At 43.4% G+C, this 22,855-nt stretch overlaps 1 long non-coding RNA gene across 2 annotated transcripts; it reads left to right on the forward strand.

Moving 5' to 3' along the window:
• The first annotated feature begins 29 nt into the window (after nt 1-29).
• On the forward strand, nt 30-13,618 carry LOC123740286 (uncharacterized). 2 transcript variants are annotated; one of them, XR_006768279.1, is made up of 3 exons: nt 30-62; nt 1,027-1,116; nt 13,563-13,618. It is a non-coding gene; the product is annotated as an uncharacterized lncRNA (long non-coding RNA). The 2 variants fall into 2 exon arrangements; XR_006768278.1 differs by lacking the exon at nt 13,563-13,618 and adding an exon at nt 7,612-7,652.
• Nucleotides 13,619-22,855: the final 9,237 nt, after the last annotated feature.

Genomic DNA, 22,855 nt, shown 5'->3' on the forward strand with positions numbered 1-22,855 from the left:
AGTGACCGGTCTATGGTCCAACCTATAGAGTTTAGAGAGGGAGACTTTTCTACTGAACAAAGGTAAGAAGAACTCATGGGTCATGGTCAGTGAGTTAAACAACACTGTCTCTAGTCATTTCTCCTCTCCCATTTTCACATTTCTTTTTGTTGTTTTCATAATCCATAGGCTAATACTTTTGTCCATTTTCATAGTCCTAAAACAATATTAAACAAACACAACGTTCCCTCCCTGTGTGTGTGTGTGTGTGTGTGTGTGTGTGTGTGTGTGTGTGTGTGTGTGTGTGTGTGTGTGTGTGTTTTTTTTTTGTGTGTGTGTGTGTGGGGGGTTGCACTCCCTGGATGAAGAGATATAATCTCTATCCTGATTGCCTAGTCACTTTTACCCCTACCTACATGTACATATTACCTCACCTAAACTACCTGGTACCCCTGCACATTGACTCAGTACTGGTACTCCTTATAGTCTCATTATTACCTCAACTACCTGGTACCCCTGCACATTGACTCAGTACTGGTACTCCTTATAGTCTCATTATTACCTCAACTACCTGGTACCCCTGCACATTGACTCAGTACTGGTACTCCTTATAGTCTCATTATTACCTCAACTACCTGGTACCCCTGCACATTGACTCAGTACTGGTACTCCTTATAGTCTCATTATTACCTCAACTACCTGGTACCCCTGCACATTGACTCAGTACTGGTACTCCTTATAGTCTCATTATTACCTCAACTACCTGGTACCCCTGCACATTGACTCAGTACTGGTACTCCTTATAGTCTCATTATTACCTCAACTACCTGGTACCCCTGCACATTGACTCAGTACTGGTACTCCTTATAGCCTCATTATTGCCTCAACTACCTGGTACCCCTGCACATTGACTCAGTACTGGTACTCCTTATAGCCTCATTATTGCCTCAACTACCTGGTACCCCTGCACATTGACTCAGTACTGGTAATCCTTATAGCGTAATTATTGTTATTTTGTGTTACTATTTCCTTTTTTTTATTTACAAGGTATAAGGTCAACGTATCATGTCTGGTGAACAGGGCAGAGCTCCATACCCGCAGTCAGACCAGCAGAAACTGGATCAGCAGCACTACAAGGTATCACGTCTGGTGAACAGGTCAGAGTTCATATCCTCAGGCAGACTAGCAGGAACTGGATCAGCAGCACTACAAGGTATCACGTCTGGTGGACAGGTCAGAGTTCATATCCTCAGGCAGACCAGTAGAAACTGGATCAGCAGCACTACAAGGTATCACGTCTGGTGGACAGGTCAGAGTTCATATCCTCAGGCAGACCAGTAGAAACTGGATCAGCAGCACTACAAGGTATCACGTCTGGTGGACAGGTCAGAGTTCATATCCTCAGGCAGACCAGTAGAAACTGGATCAGCAGCACTACAAGGTATCACGTCTGGTGGACAGGTCAGAGTTCATATCCTCAGTCAGACCAGTAGAATCTGGATCAGCAGCACTACAAGGTATCACGTCTGGTGGAGCATGTATCAATACTGTTAGGATGGAAAGAAAGGGAGCGCTGCTCTCGGATCAGTTTTCTCCATTCAGATATTTCCTTAACATTATAGTTATGTCACAATACTGACCCAGGATCAGCTTCTATTAGCACCTATGGCTGCAAGTATTGGGGAGGCTTAGTCTAATGCTTACCCAATAAAAACGCACTAAATCACAGATTTGGCACATCATTGTGTTCATGTTTGGATACACATCATGAAATGTATTGAGACATATTTCAGACAGTAGCCTACAAGTATCAAAATATTACTCAATATATTGAACAATATGATTGAAATAGGCCTAAAGACTACTGTTCATATTTTAATGTAGTCATCTCGGTTTTCATTTGAAGAATAATTTTATGCGTCGCTTGTTTTTATCAAATGCAAAGACATTGGCAACTTCGTATTTGTAGTCAACTTTGTTCTGAAATCATCTGCTGACACAGAGAGATGGATAAACTATATGATTCTATGTTTAGCAGAGATCTTCTGTGTATAAAGTCAAGTGGAAGGGCAAAAAAAGCATCTAATGACGCACTCAGCTGTTCTAGTGGTCTGAGGGAGGAGGTAGATTACTCAGCTGTTCTAGTGGTCTGAGACAGGAGGTAGATTACTCAGCTGTTCTAGTGGTCTGAGACAGGAGGTAGATTACTCAGCTGTTCTAGTGGTCTGAGACAGGAGGTAGATCACTCAGCTGTTCTAGTGGTCTGAGACAGGAGGTAGATTACTCAGCTGTTCTAGTGGTCTGATACAGGAGGTAGATTACTCAGCTGTTCTAGTGGTCTGAGACAGGAGGTAGATTACTCAGCTGTTCTAGTGGTCTGAGACAGGAGGTAGATTACTCAGCTGTTCTAGTGGTCTGAGACAGGAGGTAGATTACTCACTAGCTGTTCTAGTGGTCTGAGGAGGAGGTAGATTACTCAGCTGTTCTAGTGGTCTGAGACAGGAGGTAGATTACTCAGCTGTTCTAGTGGTCTGAGACAGGAGGTAGATTACTCAGCTGTTCTAGTGGTCTGAGACAGGAGGTAGATTACTCAGCTGTTCTAGTGGTCTGAGGCAGGAGGTAGATTACTCAGCTGTTCTAGTGGTCTGAGACAGGAGGTAGATTACTCAGCTGTTCTAGTGGTCTGAGACAGGAGGTAGATTACTCAGCTGTTCTAGTGGTCTGAGACAGGAGGTAGATTACTCAGCTGTTCTAGTGGTCTGAGACAGGAGGTAGATTACTCAGCTGTTCTAGTGGTCTGAGGGAGGAGGTAGATTACTCAGCTGTTCTAGTGGTCTGAGACAGGAGGTAGATTACTCAGCTGTTCTAGTGGTCTGAGACAGGAGGTAGATTACTCAGCTGTTCTAGTGGTCTGAGGCAGGAGGTAGATTACTCAGCTGTTCTAGTGGTCTGAGGCAGGAGGTAGATTACTCAGCTGTTCTAGTGGTCTGAGGGAGGAGGTAGATTACTCAGCTGTTCTAGTGGACTGAGACAGGAGGTAGGTTACTCAGCTGTTCTAGTGGTCTGAGACAGGAGGTAGATTACTCAGCTGTTCTAGTGGTCTGAGACAGGAGGTAGATTACTCAGCTGTTCTAGTGGTCTGAGACAGGAGGTAGATTACTCAGCTGTTCTAGTGGTCTGAGACAGGAGGTAGATTACTCAGCTGTTCTAGTGGTCTGAGACAGGAGGTAGATTACTCAGCTGTTCTAGTGGTCTGAGACAGGAGGTAGATTACTCAGCTGTTATAGTGGTCTGAGACAGGAGGTAGATTACTCAGCTGTTCTAGTGGTCTGAGGGAGGAGGTAGATTACTCAGCTGTTCTAGTGGTCTGAGACAGGAGGTAGATTACTCAGCAGTTCTAGTGGTCTGAGACAGGAGGTAGATTACTCAGCTGTTCTAGTGGTCTGAGACAGGAGGTAGATTACTCAGCTGTTCTAGTGGTCTGAGACAGGAGGTAGATTACTCCGCTGTTCTAGTGGTCTGAGACAGGAGGTAGATTACTCAGCTGTTCTAGTGGTCTGAGGGAGGAGGTAGATTACTCAGCTGTTCTAGTGGTCTGAGACAGGAGGTAGATTACTCAGCTGTTCTAGTGGTCTGAGACAGGAGGTAGATTACTCAGCTGTTCTAGTGGTCTGAGGAGGAGGTAGATTACTCAGCTGTTCTAGTGGTCTGAGACAGGAGGTAGATCACTCAGCTGTTCTAGTGGTCTGAGACAGGAGGTAGATTACTCAGCTGTTCTAGTGGTCTGAGACAGGAGGTAGATCACTCAGCTGTTCTAGTGGTCTGAGACAGGAGGTAGATTACTCAGCTGTTCTAGTGGTCTGAGACAGGAGGTAGATTACTCAGCTGTTCTAGTGGTCTGAGGCAGGAGGTAGATTACTCAGCTTTTCTAGTGGTCTGAGACAGGAGGTAGATTACTCAGCTGTTCTAGTGGTCTGAGACAGGAGGTAGATTACTCAGCTGTTCTAGTGGTCTGAGGCAGGAGGTAGATTACTCAGCTGTTCTAGTGGTCTGAGGGAGGAGGTAGATTACTCAGCTGTTCTAGTGGTCTGAGACAGGAGGTAGATTACTCAGCTGTTCTAGTGGTCTGAGACAGGAGGTAGATTACTCAGCTGTTCTAGTGGTCTGAGACAGGAGGTAGATTACTCAGCTGTTCTAGTGGTCTGAGACAGGAGGTAGATTACTCAGCTGTTCTAGTGGTCTGAGACAGGAGGTAGATTACTCAGCTGTTCTAGTGGTCTGAGACAGGAGGTAGATTACTCAGCTGTTCTAGTGGTCTGAGGCAGGAGGTAGATTACTCAGCTGTTCTAGTGGTCTGAGACAGGAGGTAGATTACTCAGCTGTTCTAGTGGTCTGAGACAGGAGGTAGATTACTCAGCTGTTCTAGTGGTCTGAGACAGGAGGTAGATTACTCAGCTGTTCTAGTGGTCTGAGACAGGAGGTAGATTACTCAGCTGTTCTAGTGGTCTGAGACAGGAGGTAGATTACTCAGCTGTTCTAGTGGACTGAGACAGGAGGTAGATTACTCAGCTGTTATAGTGGTCAGAGACAGGAGGTAGATTACTCAGCTGTTCTAGTGGTCTGAGGGAGGAGGTAGATTACTCAGCTGTTCTAGTGGTCTGAGACAGGAGGTAGATTACTCAGCTGTTCTAGTGGTCTGAGACAGGAGGTAGATTACTCAGCTGTTCTAGTGGTCTGAGACAGGAGGTAGATTACTCAGCTGTTCTAGTGGTCTGGGCAGGAGGTAGATTACTCAGCTGTTCTAGTGGTCTGAGACAGGAGGTAGATTACTCAGCTGTTCTAGTGGTCTGAGACAGGAGGTAGATTACTCAGCTGTTCTAGTGGTCTGAGGGAGGAGGTAGATTACTCAGCTGTTCTAGTGGTCTGAGACAGGAGGTAGATTACTCAGCTATTCTAGTGGTCTGAGACAGGAGGTAGATTACTCAGCTGTTCTAGTGGTCTGAGGCAGGAGGTAGATCACTCAGCTGTTCTAGTGGTCTGAGACAGGAGGTAGATTACTCAGCTGTTCTAGTGGTCTGAGACAGGAGGTAGATCACTCAGCTGTTCTAGTGGTCTGAGACAGGAGGTAGATCACTCAGCTGTTCTAGTGGTCTAAGACAGGAGGTAGATCACAAGCATTTTCCAAGTGTAATGTTATTGATGGTTTCGCGAAACAGCTCTTTACGAAATCCATGCGGGTTACTGTTATCAGCTCCTCACAACCCCAAGCTGAACATCCCCCACAACCAGAGCCTGATCGTCAAGGGGGAACCATAAACCTGCCTCTCCAACTCTCCCTGACCTGAGTGTTTTAACTCCTGAGTGTCTAGGGGGGAACCATAAACCTGCCTCTCCATCTCTCCCTGACCTGAGTGTTTTAACTCCTGAGAGTCTAGGGGGGGGGAACCATAAACCTGCCTCTCCAACTCTCCCTGACCTGAGTGTTTTTACTCCTGAGAGTCTAGGGGGGAACCATAAACCTGCCTCTCCAACTCTCCCTGACCTGAGTGTGTTAACTCCTGAGAGTCTAGGGGGGGGGAACCATAAACCTGCCTCTCCATCTCTCCCTGACCTGAGTGTGTTAACTCCTGAGAGTCTAGGGGGGAACCATAAACCTGCCTCTCCATCTCTCCCTGACCTGAGTGTGTTAACTCCTGAGAGTCTAGGGGCGAACCATAAACCTGCCTCTCCAACTCTCCCTGACCTGAGTGTGTTAACTCCTGAGAGTCTAGGGGGGGAACCACAAACCTGCCTCTCCAACTCTCCCTGACCTGGAGTGTGTTAACTCCTGAGTGTCTAGGGGGAACCATAAACCTGCCTCTCCAACTCTCCCTGACCTGAGTGTGTTAACTCCTGAGAGTCTAGGGGGAACCATAAACCTGCCTCTCCATCTCTCCCTGACCTGAGTGTTTTAACTCCTGAGTGTCTAGGGGGAACCATAAACCTGCCTCTCCATCTCTCCCTGACCTGAGTGTGTTAACTCCTGAGAGTCTAGGGGAACAATAAACCTGCCTCTCCAACTCTCCCTGACCTGAGTGTTTTAACTCCTGAGTGTCTAGGGGAACCATAAACCTGCCTCTCCAACTCTCCCTGACCTGAGTGTTTTAACTCCTGAGAGTCTAGGGGGGAATAATAAACCTGCCTCTCCATCTCTCCCTGACCTGAGTGTTTTAACTCCTGAGTGTCTAGGGGGAACCATAAACCTGCCTCTCCATCTCTCCCTGACCTGAGTGTTTTAACTCCTGAGTGTCTAGGGGAACCATAAACCTGCCTCTCCAACTCTCCCTGACCTGAGTGTGTTAACTCCTGAGTGTCTAGGGGGAACTATAAACCTGCCTCTCCAACTCTCCCTGACCTGAGTGTGTTAACTCCTGGGCTACTTTATTCCCCTCTGGCTGGGGTGGAGTCAGTGAGTCACAAACCAGTAAAATAGGTAGAGACGGGTCGCTCTCTTTCAAGCTCTGAGATTTAACGATGTTCCTATGAAGGTTCTAACGATTAATTTAGCCTTCAGATGCTTTTTGGGAAACCAGGCCCTGGATAAGAACATCTGCTAAAAAAAGTGTTAAATGTAAAAATTTACAAACAGATCACATATACATTTCTTGAATATTTTAAAAAATATATATATATATTGATGTCACAAATGTATCATTTGTACATATCTTTATTAAAAATGTAGTAATTTGTTATATTTGACTGTATGATTTCTCTGAGAGTGATGCAGATATATATTATTACTGTATTAAACCTAGCAGTACTACTGATTTCTCTGAGAGTGAGGCAGATACATATTATTACTGTGTTAAACCTAGCAGTACTACTGATTTCTCTGAGAGGCAGATATATATTATTACTGTGTTAAACCTAGCAGTACTACTGATTTCTCTGAGAGGCAGATATATATTATTACTGTATTAAACCTAGCAGTACTACTGATTTCTCTGACAGTGAGACAGATATATATTATTACTGTATTAAACGTAGCAGTACTACTGATTTCTCTGAGAGTGAGGCAGATATATATTATTACTGTGTAAAACCTAGCAGTACTACTGATTTCTCTGAGAGGCAGATATATATTATTACTGTGTAAAACCTAGCAGTACTACTGATTTCTCTGAGAGGCAGATATATATTATTACTGTGTTAAACCTAGCAGTACTACTGATTTCTCTGAGAGTGAGGCAGATATATATTATTACTGTGTTAAACCTAGCAGTACTGCTGATTTCTCTGAGAGTGAGGCAGATATATATTATTACTGTATTAAACCTAGCAGTAGTACTGATTTCTCTGAGAGTGAGGCAGATATATTGCATTTAGCAAAAAACATTATTTGTCTCTGAAATGAAACCATCAAGTGATAGATTTTAAACAAATACATGTCTGTCGTTGAACTACCCCATGTAATGATTAGATAGTGAAAAAACACACCAATCTCTTTACTAATTTCTTTCAACAATAAAGACTAATTTACTGAACATTTCTGTAAAGTGAAATGTTGCGTTTTGTAATGAAACTCTTCTTATGTTTCCCCATCTGAGCTCAGAGTAGATGAGAGATGTAATGTTTGTCTCTGTTGTGTTGAAGACTAATCAAGCAGGAGAGACCAGCCTCCCTGTACCCAGCTGTGTGTCCATGAAGAGTGACCAGTCTATGGATCAACCTATAAAGTTTAGAGAGGGAGACTTTCTACTGAACAAAGGTAAGAAGAACTCATGGGTCATGGTCAGTGAGTTAAACAACACTGTCTCTAGTCATTTCTCCTCTCCCATTTTCACATTTCTTTTGGTTGTTTTCATAATCCATAGGCTAATTCTTTAGTCCATTTTCATAGTCCTAAAACAATATTAAACAAACACAACGTTCCCTCCCTTTGTGTGTGTGTGTGTGTGTGTGTGTGTGTGTGTGTGTGTGTGTGTGTGTGTGTGTGTGTGTGTGTGTGTGTGTGTGTGTGTGTGTGTGTGTGTATGTGTGTGTGTGTGTGTGTACTCCCTGGATGAGGAGATGTAATCTCATGTTTTGTGCACAGAAACCAACAGGAGAGATCAGAGTCAGAGATTCTCAGTGGTCAGTCTTCCCAGAGTCATCAAACAGACCTGGCCTCCATATTCAGTGTATGTGGTCCTGTTATGAACATTTGTTTTTGTTGACCTCAAGTAAAGTTGATCTGTCAATCATTCATTAATGTGTTAATGAGAAAGCCTTTCTTCTCTTGCTTAACTTATTTACTTGATTTATTTCAGTTGCTTGAAGAGAAAATGATGACATTTGTGAAGAACGAGCTGAAGATGTTCAAGACGATTCTTAGTCCAGAACTCCCAGAAGGCTTTGAGAGTCAGAAGCAGGATAAGGAAGTGGTGGATGCTGAAGATGAGAAGCAGGAGAGCAGTGCCAGAGAGGGGGCTCTGAGGTAGATTACTCAGGAGGTAGATTACTCAGCTGTTCTAGTGGTCTGAGGGAGGAGGTAGATTACTCAGCTGTTCTAGTGGTCTGAGACAGGAGGTAGATTACTCAGCTGTTCTAGTGGTCTGATACAGGAGGTAGATTACTCAGCTGTTCTAGTGGTCTGAGGGAGGAGGTAGATTACTCAGCTGTTCTAGTGGTCTGAGGCAGGAGGTAGATTACTCAGCTGTTCTAGTGGTCTGAGGGAGGAGGTAGATTACTCAGCTGTTCTAGTGGACTGAGACAGGAGGTAGGTTACTCAGCTGTTCTAGTGGTCTGAGACAGGAGGTAGATTACTCAGCTGTTCTAGTGGTCTGAGACAGGAGGTAGATTACTCAGCTGTTCTAGTGGTCTGAGACAGGAGGTAGATTACTCAGCTGTTCTAGTGGTCTGAGACAGGAGGTAGATTACTCAGCTGTTCTAGTGGTCTGAGACAGGAGGTAGATTACTCAGCTGTTCTAGTGGACTGAGACAGGAGGTAGATTACTCAGCTGTTATAGTGGTCTGAGACAGGAGGTAGATTACTCAGCTGTTCTAGTGGTCTGAGGGAGGAGGTAGATTACTCAGCTGTTCTAGTGGTCTGAGACAGGAGGTAGATTACTCAGCAGTTCTAGTGGTCTGAGACAGGAGGTAGATTACTCAGCTGTTCTAGTGGTCTGAGACAGGAGGTAGATTACTCAGCTGTTCTAGTGGTCTGAGACAGGAGGTAGATTACTCCGCTGTTCTAGTGGTCTGAGACAGGAGGTAGATTACTCAGCTGTTCTAGTGGTCTGAGGGAGGAGGTAGATTACTCAGCTGTTCTAGTGGTCTGAGACAGGAGGTAGATTACTCAGCTGTTCTAGTGGTCTGAGACAGGAGGTAGATTACTCAGCTGTTCTAGTGGTCTGAGGGAGGAGGTAGATTACTCAGCTGTTCTAGTGGTCTGAGACAGGAGGTAGATCACTCAGCTGTTCTAGTGGTCTGAGACAGGAGGTAGATTACTCAGCTGTTCTAGTGGTCTGATACAGGAGGTAGATCACTCAGCTGTTCTAGTGGTCTGAGACAGGAGGTAGATTACTCAGCTGTTCTAGTGGTCTGAGACAGGAGGTAGATTACTCAGCTGTTCTAGTGGTCTGAGGCAGGAGGTATATTACTCAGCTTTTCTAGTGGTCTGAGACAGGAGGTAGATTACTCAGCTGTTCTAGTGGTCTGAGACAGGAGGTAGATTACTCAGCTGTTCTAGTGGTCTGAGGCAGGAGGTAGATTACTCAGCTGTTCTAGTGGTCTGAGGGAGGAGGTAGATTACTCAGCTGTTCTAGTGGACTGAGACAGGAGGTAGATTACTCAGCTGTTCTAGTGGTCTGAGACAGGAGGTAGATTACTCAGCTGTTCTAGTGGTCTGAGACAGGAGGTAGATTACTCAGCTGTTCTAGTGGTCTGAGACAGGAGGTAGATTACTCAGCTGTTCTAGTGGTCTGAGACAGGAGGTAGATTACTCAGCTGTTCTAGTGGTCTGAGACAGGAGGTAGATTACTCAGCTGTTCTAGTGGTCTGAGGCAGGAGGTAGATTACTCAGCTGTTCTAGTGGTCTGAGACAGGAGGTAGATTACTCAGCTGTTCTAGTGGTCTGAGACAGGAGGTAGATTACTCAGCTGTTCTAGTGGTCTGAGACAGGAGGTAGATTACTCAGCTGTTCTAGTGGTCTGAGACAGGAGGTAGATTACTCAGCTGTTCTAGTGGTCTGAGACAGGAGGTAGATTACTCAGCTGTTCTAGTGGACTGAGACAGGAGGTAGATTACTCAGCTGTTATAGTGGTCAGAGACAGGAGGTAGATTACTCAGCTGTTCTAGTGGTCTGAGGGAGGAGGTAGATTACTCAGCTGTTCTAGTGGTCTGAGACAGGAGGTAGATTACTCAGCTGTTCTAGTGGTCTGAGACAGGAGGTAGATTACTCAGCTGTTCTAGTGGTCTGAGACAGGAGGTAGATTACTCAGCTGTTCTAGTGGTCTGAGACAGGAGGTAGATTACTCCGCTGTTCTAGTGGTCTGAGGGAGGAGGTAGATCACTCAGCTGTTCTAGTGGTCTGATACAGGAGGTAGATTACTCAGCTGTTCTAGTGGTCTGAGGCAGGAGGTAGATTACTCAGCTGTTCTAGTGGTCTGAGACAGGAGGTAGATTACTCAGCTGTTCTAGTGGTCTGGGCAGGAGGTAGATTACTCAGCTGTTCTAGTGGTCTGAGACAGGAGGTAGATTACTCAGCTGTTCTAGTGGTCTGAGACAGGAGGTAGATTACTCAGCTGTTCTAGTGGTCTGAGGGAGGAGGTAGATTACTCAGCTGTTCTAGTGGTCTGAGACAGGAGGTAGATTACTCAGCTATTCTAGTGGTCTGAGACAGGAGGTAGATTACTCAGCTGTTCTAGTGGTCTGAGGCAGGAGGTAGATCACTCAGCTGTTCTAGTGGTCTGAGACAGGAGGTAGATTACTCAGCTGTTCTAGTGGTCTGAGACAGGAGGTAGATCACTCAGCTGTTCTAGTGGTCTGAGACAGGAGGTAGATCACTCAGCTGTTCTAGTGGTCTAAGACAGGAGGTAGATCACAAGCATTTTCCAAGTGTAATGTTATTGATGGTTTCACGAAACAGCTCTTTTACGAAATCCATGCGGGTTACTGTTATCAGCTCCTCACAACCCCAAGCTGAACATCCCCCACAACCAGAGCCTGATCGTCAAGGGGGAACCATAAACCTGCCTCTCCAACTCTCCCTGACCTGAGTGTTTTAACTCCTGAGTGTCTAGGGGGAACCATAAACCTGCCTCTCCATCTCTCCCTGACCTGAGTGTTTTAACTCCTGAGAGTCTAGGGGGGAACCATAAACCTGCCTCTCCAACTCTCCCTGACCTGAGTGTTTTTACTCCTGAGAGTCTAGGGGGAACCATAAACCTGCCTCTCCAACTCTCCCTGACCTGAGTGTGTTAACTCCTGAGAGTCTAGGGGGAACCATAAACCTGCCTCTCCATCTCTCCCTGACCTGAGTGTGTTAACTCCTGAGAGTCTAGGGGGGGAACCATAAACCTGCCTCTCCATCTCTCCCTGACCTGAGTGTGTTAACTCCTGAGAGTCTAGGGGCGAACCATAAACCTGCCTCTCCATCTCTCCCTGACCTGAGTGTGTTAACTCCTGAGAGTCTAGGGGGGAACCATAAACCTGCCTCTCCAACTCTCCCTGACCTGAGTGTGTTAACTCCTGAGTGTCTAGGGGGAACCATAAACCTGCCTCTCCAACTCTCCCTGACCTGAGTGTGTTAACTCCTGAGAGTCTAGGGGGGAACCATAAACCTGCCTCTCCATCTCTCCCTGACCTGAGTGTTTTAACTCCTGAGTGTCTAGGGGGAACCATAAACCTGCCTCTCCATCTCTCCCTGACCTGAGTGTTTTAACTCCTGAGTGTCTAGGGGGAACCATAAACCTGCCTCTCCATCTCTCCCTGACCTGAGTGTGTTAACTCCTGAGAGTCTAGGGGGAATAATAAACCTGCCTCTCCATCTCTCCCTGACCTGAGTGTTTTAACTCCTGAGTGTCTAGGGGGAACCATAAACCTGCCTCTCCATCTCTCCCTGACCTGAGTGTTTTAACTCCTGAGAGTCTAGGGGGAATAATAAACCTGCCTCTCCATCTCTCCCTGACCTGAGTGTTTTAACTCCTGAGTGTCTAGGGGGAACCATAAACCTGCCTCTCCATCTCTCCCTGACCTGAGTGTTTTAACTCCTGAGTGTCTAGGGGGAACCATAAACCTGCCTCTCCAACTCTCCCTGACCTGAGTGTGTTAACTCCTGAGTGTCTAGGGGGAACTATAAACCTGCCTCTCCAACTCTCCCTGACCTGAGTGTGTTAACTCCTGGGCTACTTTATTCCCCTCTGGCTGGGGGTGGAGTCAGTGAGTCACAAACCAGTAAAATAGGTAGAGACGGGTCGCTCTCTTTCAAGCTCTGAGATTTAACGATGTTCCTATGAAGGTTCTAACGATTAATTTAGCCTTCAGATGCTTTTTGGGAAACCAGGCCCTGGATAAGAACATCTGCTAAAAAAGTGTTAAATGTAAAAAATTTACAAACAGATCACATATACATTTCTTGAATATTTTAAAAAATATATATATATATTGATGTCACAAATGTATCATTTGTACATATCTTTATTAAAAATGTAGTAATTTGTTATATTTGACTGTATGATTTCTCTGAGAGTGATGCAGATATATATTATTACTGTATTAAACCTAGCAGTACTACTGATTTCTCTGAGAGTGAGGCAGATATATATTATTACTGTGTTAAACCTAGCAGTACTACTGATTTCTCTGAGAGGCAGATATATATTATTACTGTGTTAAACCTAGCAGTACTACTGATTTCTCTGAGAGGCAGATATATATTATTACTGTATTAAACCTAGCAGTACTACTGATTTCTCTGACAGTGAGACAGATATATATTATTACTGTATTAAACGTAGCAGTACTACTGATTTCTCTGAGAGTGAGGCAGATATATATTATTACTGTGTAAAACCTAGCAGTACTACTGATTTCTCTGAGAGGCAGATATATATTATTACTGTGTAAAACCTAGCAGTACTACTGATTTCTCTGAGAGGCAGATATATATTATTACTGTGTTAAACCTAGCAGTACTACTGATTTCTCTGAGAGTGAGGCAGATATATATTATTACTGTGTTAAACCTAGCAGTACTGCTGATTTCTCTGAGAGTGAGGCAGATATATATTATTACTGTATTAAACCTAGCAGTAGTACTGATTTCTCTGAGAGTGAGGCAGATATATTGCATTTAGCAAAAAACATTATTTGTCTCTGAAATGAAACCATCAAGTGATAGATTTTAAACAAATACATGTCTGTCGTTGAACTACCCCATGTAATGATTAGATAGTGAAAAAAACACACCAATCTCTTTACTAATTTCTTTAAACAATAAAGACTAATTTACGAACATTTCTGTAAAGTGAAATGTTGCGTTTTGTAATGAAACTCTTCTTATGTTTCCCCATCTGAGCTCAGAGTAGATGAGAGATGTAATGTTTGTCTCTGTTGTGTTGAAGACTAATCAAGCAGGAGAGACCAGCCTCCCCTGTACCCAGCTGTGTGTCCATGAAGAGTGACCAGTCTATGGATCAACCTATAAAGTTTAGAGAGGGAGACTTTTCTACTGAACAAAGGTAAGAAGAACTCATGGGTCATGGTCAGTGAGTTAAACAACACTGTCTCTAGTCATTTCTCCTCTCCCATTTTCACATTTCTTTTGGTTGTTTTCATAATCCATAGGCTAATTCTTTAGTCCATTTTCATAGTCCTAAAACAATATTAAACAAACACAACGTTCCCTCCCTTTGTGTGTGTGTGTGTGTGTGTGTGTGTGTGTGTGTGTGTGTGTGTGTGTGTGTGTGTGTGTGTGTGTGTGTGTGTGTGTGTGTGTGTGTGTGTGTGTGTGTGTGTACTCCCTGGATGAGGAGATGTAATCTCATGTTTTGTGCACAGAAACCAACAGGAGAGATCAGAGTCAGAGATTCTCAGTGGTCAGTCTTCCCAGAGTCATCAAACAGACCTGGCCTCCATATTCAGTGTATGTGGTCCTGTTATGAACATTTGTTTTTGTTGACCTCAAGTAAAGTTGATCTGTCAATCATTCATTAATGTGTTAATGAGAAAGCCTTTCTTCTCTTGCTTAACTTATTTACTTGATTTATTTCAGTTGCTTGAAGAGAAAATGATGACATTTGTGAAGAACGAGCTGAAGATGTTCAAGACGATTCTTAGTCCAGAACTCCCAGAAGGCTTTGAGAGTCAGAAGCAGGATAAGGAAGTGGTGGATGCTGAAGATGAGAAGCAGGAGAGCAGTGCCAGAGAGGGGGCTCTGAAGATCACACTGCACATCCTGAGGAAAATGAACCAGAAGGAGCTTGCTGACACACTGGAGAAATGTAAGATCTGTCTGCCTCATGTTGAATGCTGTTTTATAACATTTAAAAGCTGTAGCTAAAGTACAGCTAAAGTAGCTGTGTAACTCAATGATATTGTAGCAGCCTTAACACAACACCTAGTGACCTCATCACGTAGCAGCAGCAGAGAGAGAGAGACAACATTAATAATACCATCAATAATACCAAAAATAATGTAATCAGTCACACCAGTCTGTAATGCATTATGAAAACATTTACACATTTATACAGTCAGTTAAGAGAATAAATGATTATAATTTAACTTTATAACAGTCCTACAATACTGTAGGCATTAAAACAAATGTAATATTAATATAATCCTTGTTATTTCTTCATTCAGATGAACTTGCTGTGATTTGCCAACGTGAACTCAAATCTAATCTAAAGAAGAAGTTTCAATATGTATTTGAGGGGATCGCTAAACAAGGAAACCCAACACTTCTCAATAAGATCTACACAGAGCTCTACATCACAGAGGGTGGAACAGGAGAGGTCAATAATGAACATGAGCTGAGACAGATTGAGACAACAACCAGGAAACAAGCAAGACCAGAGACTGCAATCAAATGTAACGACATCTTCAAACCCTTAACTGGACAAGACAAACTTATCAGAACTGTGCTGACAAAGGGAGTCGCTGGCATTGGAAAAACAGTCTCTGTGCAGAAGTTCATTCTGGACTGGGCTGAAGGAAAAGCAAATCAGGATGTTCAATTTGTGTTTTCATTCCCTTTTCGGGAGCTGAATTTGATGAAAGGGGACAAACACACTTTCATTGAACTTGTCAATCACTTCTCAATGGAAACCAAACAATCAAGAATCTCCAATTACAACAAGTACAAAGTTCTGTTCATCTTTGATGGTCTGGATGAGTGCCGACTGCCCCTAGACTTCCAGAAGAACAAGATCTGTTGGGACGTCACAGAGTCAACCTCAGTGGATGTTCTTCTGACAAATCTCATCAAGGGAAATCTGCTTCCCTCTGCTCTCCTCTGGATAACTACCCGACCTGCAGCAGCCAATAAGATCCCTTCAGGGTGTGTTGACCAGGTGACAGAGGTACGAGGGTTCAATGACCCACAGAAGGAGGAGTACTTCAGGAAGAGATTCAGTGATGAGGACCTGGCCAGCAGAATCATCTCACACATAAAGACATCAAGGAGCCTCCACATCATGTGCCACATTCCAGTCTTCTGTTGGATTTCTGCAACAGTCCTCGAACACATGCTGAAACATAAGAGAGAAGAGATGCCCAAGACTCTGACTGAGATGTACACACACCTTGTGGTGTTTCATACCAAACAGAAGAATGAAAAGTATCTTGGGAAAGAAGAGACAGATCCACACTTGAGTAACGAGAGCATTCTGTCACTGGGAAAACTGGCTTTTCAACAGCTTGTGAATGGCAATCTGATTTTCTATGAAGAAGACCTGAAAGAGGCTGGCATTGATGTCAATGAAGCCTCAGTGTACTCAGGATTGTGCACACAGATCTTTAAAGAGGAATGTGTGCTGCACCAGATGAAGGTGTACTGCTTCGTGCATCTGAGCATTCAGGAGTTTCTGGCTGCTGTGTATGTGTTCCTCTCATTCATCAACAACAATGAGAATCTAATGGACAAACAGCAAACAAAGTCCAGTATATTTTCTTTGCTGTACAGAGACGAGCCTGAAGTTACTGTCTACAAGAGTGCTGTGGATAAAGCCTTACAAAGTGAGACAGGAAACCTGGACCTTTTCCTCCGCTTCCTTCTGGGCCTCTCACTGGAGTCCAATCAGAAGCACTTACGAGGTCTACTGACAAAGACAAGAATCAGCTCACAGAGCCATGAAGAAACAGTCAAGTACATCAAGGAGAAGATCAGGGGAGAATACCTCTCCAGAGAGGAGCATCAATCTGTTCCACTCTCTGAATGAACTGAATGACCATTCTCTAGTGGAGGAGATCCAAAGCTACCTGAAATCAGGAAGTCTCTCAAAACCCAACCTGTCACCTGCACAGTGGTCAGCTCTGGTCTTTGTGTTGCTGACTTCAGAAAAGGAGCTGGATGTGTTTGACCTGAAGAAATACTCCAGATCAGAGGAAGGTCTTCTGAGGCTGCTGCCAGTGGTCAAAGCCTCCAGAGCTGCTCTGTGAGTAAATAAAATGACATATAAGAAGTAATCATCAGGAAGAAAGAAATATTATGTTTAGAGAAAAATGTGTATTATAATATGTATATAATATTAAATTGAATAACATATTGAATCAGATATTCAATCTAGTATTACAATATGACCATACAATTCTAGGAGACGGAAGATGAATCTATATGTTGTTTGAGAGAATAAACCAAATGCATCTACCGTTGTCCTTCTACACTACTGGTGTTAAATTAACAGTGTGTTTGTGAAGTCATGATGATCTCGTTGCAGGCTGTCAGGCTGTGGAGTCACAGAGGAAGGCTGTGCTTCTCTGGTCTCAGTTCTCAGTTCAAACCCCTCACACCTGAGAGAGCTGGACCTGAGTAACAATGACCTGAAGGATTCAGGAGTGAAGCTGCTCTCTGCTGGACTGGATAATCCCCACTGTAAACTGGAGACTCTGAGGTCAGTATTCCTGTAGTTGGTCAACAAGTAATAACTGTTCACCAGATCCACATGTGTTTACCAGACACACATAGTCCACACCATATGTGTTTGGACAGTGAAGCTTACAGTTGTACATTTGGTTGTGTTTTAGATTGTAGCCTCTGTTATTGGTAATGGTGAGAGGTTAGTATGTTTTGTTGTATCCTCTGTTATTGGTAATGGTGAGAGGTTAGCATGTTTTGTTGAAGCCTCTGTTATTAGTAATGATGAGAGGTTAGCATGTTTTGTTGTAGCCTCTGTTATTGGTAATGGTGAGAGGTTAGCATGTTTTGTTGTAGCCTCTGTTATTGGTAATGGTTAGTATGTTTTGTTGTAGCCACTGTTTTTGGTAATGGTGAGAGGTTAGCATGTTTTGTTGTGTCCTTTGTTATTGGTAATGGTGAGAGGTTAGCAGGTTTTGTTGTATCCTCTGTTATTGGTAATGGTGAGAGGTTAGCATGTTTGTTGTAGCCTCTGTTATTGGTAATGGTGAGAGGTTAGCATGTTTTGCTGTAGCCTCTGTTATTAGTAATGGTGAGAGGTTAGCATGTTTTGTTGTATCCTCTGTTAGTGGTAATGGTGAGAGGTTAGCATGTTTTGTTGTAGCCTCTGTTATTGGTAATGGTGAGAGGTTAGCATGTTTTGTTGTAGCCTCTGTTAATGGTAATGGTGAGAGGTTAGCATGTTTTGTTGTAGCCTCTGTTATTGGTAATGGTGAGAGGTTAGCATGTTTTGTTGTAGCTTCTGTAACTTTTCTCACTCATTATTATTAAAATAACTGCAAATGCGTCAATGTCACCTCTTATGAAACATTTGATCTGAAATCCAAAATGCTGGAGTGTAGGGCCACATTTAAATGTTTTGCTTCACTATCAAAATAGATATGGTGTGGACTGTATACTCAATACAATCTAAATCTGATACCTCACTGTCTGTCTTTTGACTGATACTGCTTTTAAACTGGTCTGGTCAGTCTACTCAAATATTTGTACTATACATGTTTCTATCTGCAGGAAAAACTTTGATAATTTGTCATTTTTAATGACGATATATTAATTTACAAATAGATATGGAAGGTTTCATATGTTGAAAAAATATACCGCCACTATTTTCACCACCAAAGAATAGCAGTGTGATTTTAATATGATTTGACTCTTTGCAGGCTGTCAGCCTGTGGAGTCACAGAGGAAGGCTGTGCTTCTCTGGTCTCAGTTCTGTGATCAAACCCAACACATTATTTGTAAACGGGTAACAGTGTAAACAGGGAAAGCTAAGCGTATCATTTTAATACAAAATGTCTGTCATTGTATTTCTTCTGTGTTGGCAGACTCACTGGCTGTAAACTCACAGACACATCCTGTAAAGTGTTGGCCTCAGTTCTCAGTTCAAACCCCTCACACCTGAGAGAGCTGGACCTGAGTAACAATGACCTGAAGGATTCAGGAGTGGAGCTGCTCTCTGCTGGACTGGAGGATCCACACTGTAAACTGGAGACTCTGAGGTCAGTATTCCTGTAGTTGGTCAACAAGTGATAACTGTTCACCAGATCCACATGTGTTTACCAGACACACATAGTCCACACCATATGTGTTTGGACAGTGAAGTTTACAGTTTTAAATGTGGTGCTATGCTCCAGCATTTTGGATTTGAGATGTTTCATATTAGGTGACAGTACAGAATGTCACCTTTTATTTAAACGTATTCATACATATACAGTCGTGGCCAAAAGTTTTGAGAATGACACAAATATTAATTTCCACAAAGTTTGCTGCTTCAGTGTCTTTAGATATTTTTGTCAGATGTTACTGTGGAATACTGAATTATAATTACAAGCATTTCATAAGTGTCAAAGGCTTTTATTGACAATTACATGAAGTTGAAGCAATGAATCAATATTTACATTTAAAAATTATTAATTATTTGGACAAATGTATTTAGTCAAAAGTTGAATGTTTTGTCCCATATTCATGCCTGCAGTGATTACATCAAGCTTGTGATTCTACTAAATTGTTGAATTAATTTGCTGTTTGTCCTAGTTGTGTTTTAGATAATATTTTTCCTAATAGTAACTTAATGGTGAATAATGTCCTGTAATTTTGGAGTCACTTCACTTGTATTGTCAGTAAGAATAGAAGATGTTTCTGAACACTTCTACATTCATGTGGATGCTACCATGATTATGAATAATCAGGAATGAATCGTGAATAATGATAAATGAGCCTCTGTTATTGGTAATGGTGAGAGGTTAGCATGTGTTGTTGTAGTCTCTGTTATTGGTAATGGTGAGAGGTTAGCATGTTTTGTTGTAGCCTCTGTTATTGGTAATGGTGAGAGGTTAGCATGTTTTGTTGTAGCCTCTGTTATTGGTAATGGAGAGAGGTTAGCATGTTTTGTTGAAGTCTCTGTTATTGGTAATGGTGAGAGGTTAGCATGTTTTTTTGCAGCCTCTGTTATTGGTAATGGTGAGAGGTTAGCATGTTTTGTTGTAGCCTCTGTTATTGGTAATGGAGAGAGGTTAGCATGTTTTGTTGTAGCCTCTGTTATTGGTAATGGTGAGAGGTTAGCATGTTTTGTTGTAGTCTCTGTTATTGGTAATGGTGAGAGGTTAGCATGTTTTGTTGCAGCCTCTGTTATTGGTAATGGTGAGAGGTTAGCATGTTTTGTTGTATCCTCTGTTATTGGTAATGGTGAGAGGTTAGCATGTTTTGTTGTAGACTCTGTTATTGGTAATGGTGAGAGGTTAGCATGTTTTGTTGTAGCCTCTGTCATTGGTGATGCTGAGAGGTTAGCATGTTTTGTTGTAGCCTCTGTTATTGGTAATGGTGAGAGGTTAGCATGTTTTGTTGTAGTCTCTGTTATTGGTAATGGTGAGAGGTTAGCATGTTTTGTTGTAGCCTCTGTTATTGGTAATGGTGAGAGGTTAGCATGTTTTGTTGTATCCTCTGTTTTAGGTAATGGTGAGAGGTTAGTATGTTTTGTTGTAGCCTCTGTTATTGTTAATGGTGAGAGGTTAGCATGTTTTGTTGTATCCTCTGTTATTGGGAGTGTTGAGAGGTTAGCATGTTTTGTTGTAGCCTCTGTTATTGGTAATGGTGAGAGGTTAGCATGTTTTGTTGTAGTCTCTGTTATTGGTAATGGTGAGAGGTTAGCATGTTTTGTTGTAGCCTCTGTTATTGGTAATGGTGAGAGGTTAGCATGTTTTGTTGTAGCCTCTGTTATTGGTAATGGTGAGAGGTTAGCATGTTTTGTTGTATCCTCTGTTATTGGTAATGGTGAGAGGTTAGCATGTCTTGTTGTAGCCTCTGTTATTGGTAATGGTGAGAGGTTAGCATGTTTTGTTGTATCCTCTGTTATTCGTAATGGTGAGAGGTTAGCATGTCTTGTTGTAGCCTCTGTAACTTTCTCACTCATTATTATTCATGATTCATTCATGATTTGTAGTAATCATGGCATAATCAGGATTCATTTAGTAGTGTTTAGAAACATGTTATCTACTCACTTAGACAGAAAATTATCCAGTCATCATCCACCATTTTATTATTGGGCAAAACACAACCAAAACAAACTGCAAATGCAACCAACTAGTTTACAACGAAACACTAATCTATTGACTACTTTAATACACTATAAATGAATTGGTCAGAATACTTATGACTTCTTCAAATGGGGGGACTAGATACATAAACTGCTTTCATTTCTAAATGGTGAATCAGATATGTATGAAAATATCCTCAAATAAAAGGTGACATTATATACTGTTACCTCATATGAAACATTTGATCTGAAATCCAAAATGTTGGAGTTTAGAGCCACATTTAAAATATTAGCTTGGATCATCATTGGATCATCATTGCAGGCTCCGTGCCTTGGATCACCACTGGAGGCTCCGGGCCATGGATCATCACTGGAGTCTTCGTGCCATGGATCATCACTGGAGGCTCCGGGCCATGGATCATCCCAACAGCCTTCTTGCCATGGATTATCACTGGAGACTCCAGGCCATGGATCATCACTGGAGGCTTCGTGCCATGGATCATCACTGGAGGCTTCGTGCCATGGATCATTATTGGAGGCTTCGTGCCATGGATCATCACTGGAGTCTTCGTGCCATGGATCATCATTGGAGGCTTCGGACCATGGATCATCACTGGAGGCTTTTTACATGGAGCCGGAACAGGTCTCACCGGACTGGGGAACGTCGCTGGAGGCTCCGGACTGGGGACGTTGCCGGAAGCTCTGGACTGGGAAGGCGTACTGGAGGCCTGATGCGTGGGGCTGGCACAGGTGGCGCCAGACTGGTAACACACACCTCAGGGCAAGGAGCAGGAACAAGACACACCGGACTGGGCAGGCGCACTAGAGACCTGATGCGTGGGGCTGGAACAGGTGGCGCCCGACTGGTGACACGCACCTCAGGGCAAGTGCGAGGAGCAGGAACAGGGCGTACCAGGCTGGATAGACTCACTGGAGGCCTGGTACGTGGGGCAGGCACAGAGCTCACCGGGCTGTGAATGCGCACTGGCGACACAGTGCGCATCACCGCATAACACGGTGCTTGCTCAGTCACTCGCTCCCCACGGTAAGCATGAGGAGCTGGCTCAGGTCTCCAACCTGACTGTGCCAATCTCCCTAATTTTTTGGGGGGGTGTGTCTGCCTCTCGTGCTTCCCTTGTTGCCGCGCTCTCGCTGCCTCCACCTGTTCTCGTGGGAGGTGCTTTTCTCCTGCCCCTAATTCCTCCAAAGCCCTGGATATACTCCTCCTAACCTCCGCAATAGTCCACAGGTCCATATCACGTTGGAATGACAAGTGGACTACACGTCTCGAATGTTCAGAAAGTTAAGCTTACGTTGCAAAAATCTTATTGACTAAAATTACAAATGATGCAGTACTGCTGGCTGGTGAAGTAGGCTAGCTAGCAGTGGCTGCGTTGTTGACTTTGCCATACTTGTTGTAGTCAACACCATCAGCCTCATTCATCTATTCCTCCATCAATATCACCATCGTTGTTGTAGTCATCACCCTCAGCCTCATTCATCTATTCCTGTCAAAATAGATATGGTGTGGACTGTATACTCAATACAATCTAAATCTGATACCTCAATGTCTGTCTTTTGACTGATACTGCTTTTAAACTGGTCTGGTCAGTCTACTCAAATATTTGTATTATATATTTTTCTCTCTACAAGATGATTTTACTCGTTGCAGGCTGTCAGGCTGTCTAGTCACAGAGGAAGGCTGTGCTTCTCTGGTCTCAGCTCTGTGGTCAAACCCAACACATTATTTGTAAACGGGTAACAGCGTAAACATGGAAAGCTAAGAATATAATTTTAATACAACCTGTCTGTCATTGTATTTCTTCTGTGTTGGCAGACTCACTGGCTGTAAACTCACAGACACATCCTGTAAAGTGTTGGCCTCAGTTCTCAGTTCAAACCCCTCACACCTGAGAGAGCTGGACCTGAGTAACAATGACCTGAAGGATTCAGGAGTGAAGCTGCTCTCTGCTGGACTGGAGGATCCACACTGCAGACTGGAGACTCTGAGGTCAGTATTCCTGTAGTTGGTCCACAAGTGTTTTGTTGTAGTCTCTGTTATTGGTAATGGTGAGAGGTTAGCATGTTTTGTTGTAGCCTCTGTTATTGGTAATGGTGAGAGGTTAGCATGTTTTGTTGTAGCCTCTGTTATTGGTAATGGTGAGAGGTTAGCATGTTTTGTTGTAGCCTCTGTTATTGGTAATGGTGAGAGGTTAGCATGTTTTGTTGTAGTCTCTGTTATTGGTAATGGT

The sequence above is a fragment of the Salmo salar genome, unplaced genomic scaffold (genome assembly GCF_905237065.1).
Source record: "Salmo salar unplaced genomic scaffold, Ssal_v3.1, whole genome shotgun sequence".
NCBI lineage: Eukaryota > Metazoa > Chordata > Actinopteri > Salmoniformes > Salmonidae > Salmo > Salmo salar.